General features: G+C 53.7%; 1 protein-coding gene across 1 annotated transcript in view; it reads right to left on the bottom strand.

The window, feature by feature from the left end:
* Positions 1–5,787, bottom strand: part of MRGPRF (MAS related GPR family member F) — a 45,091-nt gene that overhangs the window by 35,861 nt on the left and 3,443 nt on the right. The window lies entirely within an intron of this gene.

Below are 5,787 nucleotides of genomic sequence, written 5' to 3'. Positions count from 1 at the left end.
TAGGAAGCCCATGGGGGCTCTTCTGCCCTGTCCTATGGGTGGCTCAGGGCGGCTATGAGTTGGAATCGACTTGCGGCAGTGAGGAGGGTTTGACGCTGTGTGTTTAACACAGTCACCCCCAGCTCCCTCCGTGCCGTCCATCCGCAGCGCCCTAGCCCAGGGGGCAGCTGGTGAGAGCTGCGCGTCTCCTATCCCTGAGACTTACATGCCAAGGCCTCTCGCTACTGGGCTCTTGACAGTCCTCTCTACCCCACCAACCTTTGGGGGTCCCCACCCCTTTTCCTAGTGGGCTCAGGATCAGGAACGATGGCGAGGATGGTGCAGGGCCGGGCAACATTTTCTTCTGTTGTGCACAAGGTCTCTAGGAGCTGTCCCTCAGTCCCGGGACTCTGGTTGGGGGCTCCCACTGAACTGCCCGAGCTCAGGCTGCACGGTCCCATGGGGCTCTGTACTCCCAGGCAGGCATCGCCATGTCACTGGTCTGCTCGCTGATCCCCACAGGCATGGGGAGGGTCCATCACCTGCACTGCAATTACAAGACGGTCCCAGCATCTCTGCTCCTCCCAACCAAGGGCATAGAGGGGCTCTGGCCCATCAGACGAGGCCTATCTGCTGTGATAGCCCTCTCCTGAGATGTGCCTGCCTGTGTTGTTGTTGTTGCATTGATGCACAGCAGTCTGAACCACCGCCTGGTCCAACGGCGGCCTCACAATGATCCTGTTTGACTAGCCCCTTGTGGTGGCCACTGTGTCCATCCATCTCATTGAGGGCCTTCCTCCTTTCTGCTGACCCTCTGCTCTACCAGGCACCGTTGTTAGGTAGCAGAATAGGGAAAGAGGTGGCTTGTCCCTCCCAGGCCTGCACAAGGGCCCCGACAGGAGGTTGGGAAGGAATCAGATGAGCATTAAACTATGAGGACCCTTTAACAGGCATGCTCCAATGCAGCCCCCCACCCCCAAGCCAGGTGGGCTCAGTTCAGCCAATGAGGTCAACCAATCCCTTCGACCACACCTCCCAGCCAGAGGTCTACATACCTTGGCAGCAGAGAAGGCTGGCCTTTCTGCTCGTCTCCCCTTGACCGTGCTCCTGTGCCCCCTTGGCCGTGTGGCAGTCACGCCGGCTTCAGGTCACCACCTGTGGCTGGGAAGTCCCTCGAGGTTGCCTGTGTCCAGTTGTGAACCCCAGAGCGACTCACGGGCAGTGTGGCACACGTCCCTGAAATAGCGTGATGCTCCTTTGAGACTGTAAAACCTGAAGCTTCTTCGGTCCGTTATAAAAACCCACTTGGATCACAAGCCAGCCTTCAGCGTGCCTTCTTTCTCGTGTGAAGCGGAGAACGGAGGTATTACCACCTGAGAAACCTAGCATGTGAGTGCCCTTCTCCAGGGAATGGCCTCTCCTGATAACGAATTCAGTCTCACCATCCTTGCATCTAGGGCAGTGGTTCTCAACCTTCCTCATGCTGTGACCCTTCGATGCAGGTCCTCATGTGGTGGTGACCCCCGATCGTAAAGTGATTTTCGTTGCTACTTCATCACTGTCATGTTGCTACTGGTATGAATCGCATGTCAATCTCTGATGGGCAGGAGGTATTTTCATGGCGACAAATGGAACATCAGGAAAGCAGAGTGATGCGTCACAGAAACAATATGTCATGATATACGGTGAACTATCTATTTCTAATGACAAATAAATGAAATTTTGTCTTGAAGCATGGTGTCGCATGGCCAACAGTCTTCACGCGGGGTACTCATAGGTGGGCGTATCTGCCTGTGGGCGGCCCTGCCTGGAGACGGCTAGAGGAGCGGTGTCTCGGTTCCTAAGACCATCGGAAATAACGTGTTTTCTGACAGTCTTAGGCGACCCCTGTGAAAGGATCGTTTGACCGCCCAAGGGGGCCCCAACCCACAGGTTGAGAACCTCTGTTAAGGCATCTTTGGCGCAGGTGAATCGCAAAGGTGCCTGGGAGATGTAGTCCCGTGGGTTTCTAAGGGCAGCAGCGATAGGTTGATGGCCAGTATGGGCGCGTTCCAGCGGTCTCCGCCACCGTGGCTCCTGACTTGCAGGAATGGATGGAGAATAAAGGGCAGAAAACAAAGCGACACACTGGTTCACCGGCTGCCCACAATCGGCGCCATTCTCATTGTTTTTCTCTGGCCACGGGTGACACCACGGTACTTTCTGGGAGCAGAAGCTGTGAAATTCATGGGACATAGGTGTAATTTTGTTCCTTGACCGGCCAGCCTCTGCAGAGCAGCCTCGGTGGTCAATGTCGGTGCTCTGTCCTCTGTCCTGTCTCTTGGACGTCCTGTTTGGGGTGCCCTCTCCTGGGTAGACCTGACACAGAATATCATGGCCTCACGGCTCCTTCGCCGGAGCTCTGTGGGGAAGGTGGGGGGCACCAGGCTTCCTGACATTGATGAGTGCTTGTCCTTCAGTTGGATGAGCCCGGCCCGGGGTGTTTCTGATCGCCCGAGGTCCAGGTGACGAGGTCCAACAGGGTAAGCGTGGCTGCTGGCCTAGCTCTAAGAAAGAAAGGATTAATAGGGAGACTCCCAGGGAAGGGGAAGGGTTTGTAGCTGTGCAGGCACCCCAGCAGGTGTCCCACAGACCTGGCTTTGGGGACATCCAGTGTGGCTTCATCCTTGCCCGGGAAAGTGGCATGCAATCGGGCAAAAAGTGCAGATCAGGGATTCTGTATTGGCAGACTCGCTGGCCGGATAGAGACCGGTGCCCTTTATTTAGTCCCCTGTCAGGCCCAGAACTGAACTCACCCCTCTGGCTCAATTTTCAGCCAAACAGTGGGCAGGTCTAGAGATGGGCTTACCACTAGGGAGATACGCATGCTTTAGATCAAACCACTGTTGGAGGTCCAAGGGGCAAGGTTCCTCGGGCAGGAAGGGGTAGGAGAGGAGGAGGAAGGGATATGGAAACAGGGAGGCCAGGGGGTGAACGGTGTCACATGGTGGGGCTTGCACTGGATGCCCCCAAACCAAATGTACAAAAACATTTGTCCAACTTCACCCAGTTCACCACCAGAAGGTTTTTGTATTTTGTTTTTAAGAAGTCTGGGCCGGACAGACAGGGGTGTGAGTCTTGTCTCCATCAGACGCTGGCCGTGTGGTTTGAACACGTCCTTGTTGCTGTTGTCCGGTGCGACCCACGGCGATCGTGTGAACGACGGAAGGAAACGGGACGCTCCTGCACGGTCCTCACCGTTGTCCCCAGGCGAGCCCATGGCTGCGGCCACGGTGTCGTCCATCTCCTCGAGGACCTTCCGCTTTCCCGCTGCCCCTCCGCTTCTACTTCTCTTTCTGCCTGAAAATCCTCTGTGGGGTTGGCCAGACACATACGAACTCTGTCCATTTCAAGGCAGGGCCTCTTCCAGCAGGGGGTGGGGGGGCACCAACGGACCAAATCCCTCTCCCTCAGTAACAGTCACTTTATTTACATATTGGGGTATAGTTGCCTCATGCGCATAAACCACAGTCACCTCATGAGCATTAGCACATTGACCAGCCTATGGGAGGCGCCTTAGAATCTCAGGTTAGACTGCGGCCTAGGGCTAGGCAAACAGTCTTAAACCCAACTGTCTATAGCTTACCCCAGAAATGTAACAAGCCCTTTGGGGTAGAAGACTAGGGCAAAAGAAACTCCACAGGGCTTGGGGGAGAGGGGGATTAATCACCCCCACCCCACCCCAAGAATCCAATCAAAAAGGCAACATAAAAGAAGTCCTTCACCACAGGCGGTGTTACCGCCCATCTTCCTGCCCCTTTTCGAAGAGCCCGCCCATGAACGCCTTGGGGATCTGCCTCTCCTGCATTGCATGACATCTCGATGAGCTGCTTAACCAAGGAGCCCCACCTCCAGAGGCTCCAGGGGTCCCTGACCTTCCTCTCCCCATCCCAGCACATCAAAGGGGCTGGTCCAGGTACCCGCTGACCAGCCAGGATTTTTCCCTAAGACGTTAAGTACTGGATAGAGTGGATGTCTTCCACTGCTGTCGCGTCCACCTGAGGCTGAACTCAGATCTTCCCTGACTCCTGCTCTGTTTCTTGGCCAGCTTCTGTCCCCCAACTGTTGATGTCGTGAGCTCCTTGATCTCTTTCCAGCAAGTTTCCTTGATTGCTTAAGTGAGCCAACCGTGGGCTTCCGCTGCCTGAGACCAGGGCGCCCACTTGCACAAGAACTTGGAAAACGTTTGGCAGCAACAGATCCTCTGTTAAGTCAATGCAGGCGATAGAGAGTGATGGGGGCGGGGTGGGTGGGTGGGGGAGGGCAGAGGCCGCTTCATATGAGCTGTGATAGACTCATCTACAAGCACCCCACTGTCCAGGCTCCTCCCAAGGTCCTGGGCAGGGCCCAGCCATGTGCTCACATGGTCATGTGTTTTGTGGAACTTGCCAAAGTTGCAGAGTTGAACCATGATTGGTTGCAACCATGGCCTCTTTTTCCAGCTTCTCTTGGTCACATTAGTGGCATTGGAGGGGACACAGCATTTTGGGGACACTGGGTTGGGAGCTCTTCAGTTTGGACAAGTAGCCTGGGCTATTCTAGAGAACCATTGTTCCCCGGTCTAGTTAGTGGTTTGCTGGGTGTGAGGACAGAAAGGCACCGTGGAAACGTTGCACGGACCGTGCCGATCCTTACGGGGCATGCTCCTAGAGGATTTGGACTCCTCCATCAGCACTCGGAGTGGAGGGGCCTCTTCTCAGAGGTGCTAAATGAACCAAATGATTACAGAGGCGTGGTGCATCTCATCAGAGACAAGTCGGGGTGTCAGGGATCTAGGTGCTTTCAGGGCTTCAGGTCCTCTCTTCGAGGCCATTTTTTGAGTCCAGCTTTTTGAGAGAAAGAATGAAGTAGGAAACAAAGGGGCAAACTCACATCTTGAAATCAGTCAAAGTGATTTTGACCTGGAGAACTACCCTGTCAGAAGGAATTGGATAAGGGGAAGAGGTCAGTTAGGATGCAGGTTCCTGGATTTTTGAAATCCTGATGAAGGAGTGGGTCTGATGAACGGGGGAAAGGTTTCCCGCCGGCCTGACATCAATGAAGACAATGTGGAGTCGGGAACTGCTGCGGGGTGAGGACATTGGCGAGCTGCAGCCACTCATCGGTGTGGTTGCGCTCCCAAGACCAAGACCTCAAGGGAAAAACAGCATTTGGTGCAAATGGCGGATGGACACAACAGTCACAAAATGGAGAATGATCCCATCCGTGCATGACTGCCAAATCACATGCCTACATAACTGCCAAATATCACATGCCTACATAACTGCCAAATCACATGCCTGCATAACTGCCAAATCACATGCCTGCATAACCGCCAAATATCACATGCCTACATAACCGCCAAAGCACATGCCTACAAAACTGCCAAATATCACATGCCTGCATAACCACCAAATCACATGCCTACATAACTGCCAAATATCACATGCCTGCATAACCGCCAAATATCACATGCCTACATAACTGCCAAATATCATATGCCTACATAACCGCCAAATCACATGCCTACATAACCACCAAATCACATGCCTACATAACTGCCAAATATCACACGCCTACATAACCGCCAAATAGCACATGCCTACATAACTGCCAAATCACATGCCTACATAACCGCCAAATATCACATGCCTACATAACCGCCAAATATCACATGCCTATATAACTGCCAAATATCACATGCCTACATAACCGCCAAAAATCACATGCCTACATAACCACCAAATCACATGCCTACATAACTGCCAAATATCACATGCCTACATAACC

Source organism: Echinops telfairi, unplaced genomic scaffold (genome assembly GCF_000313985.2).
Source record: "Echinops telfairi isolate 266 unplaced genomic scaffold, ASM31398v2 ScPeMD7_7417;HRSCAF=8455, whole genome shotgun sequence".
In the NCBI taxonomy this organism is placed as follows: Eukaryota; Metazoa; Chordata; class Mammalia; order Afrosoricida; family Tenrecidae; genus Echinops; species Echinops telfairi.
The sequence above is the reverse complement of the archived record's forward strand: the minus strand, read 5'-3'. Positions and strand labels throughout refer to the sequence as shown.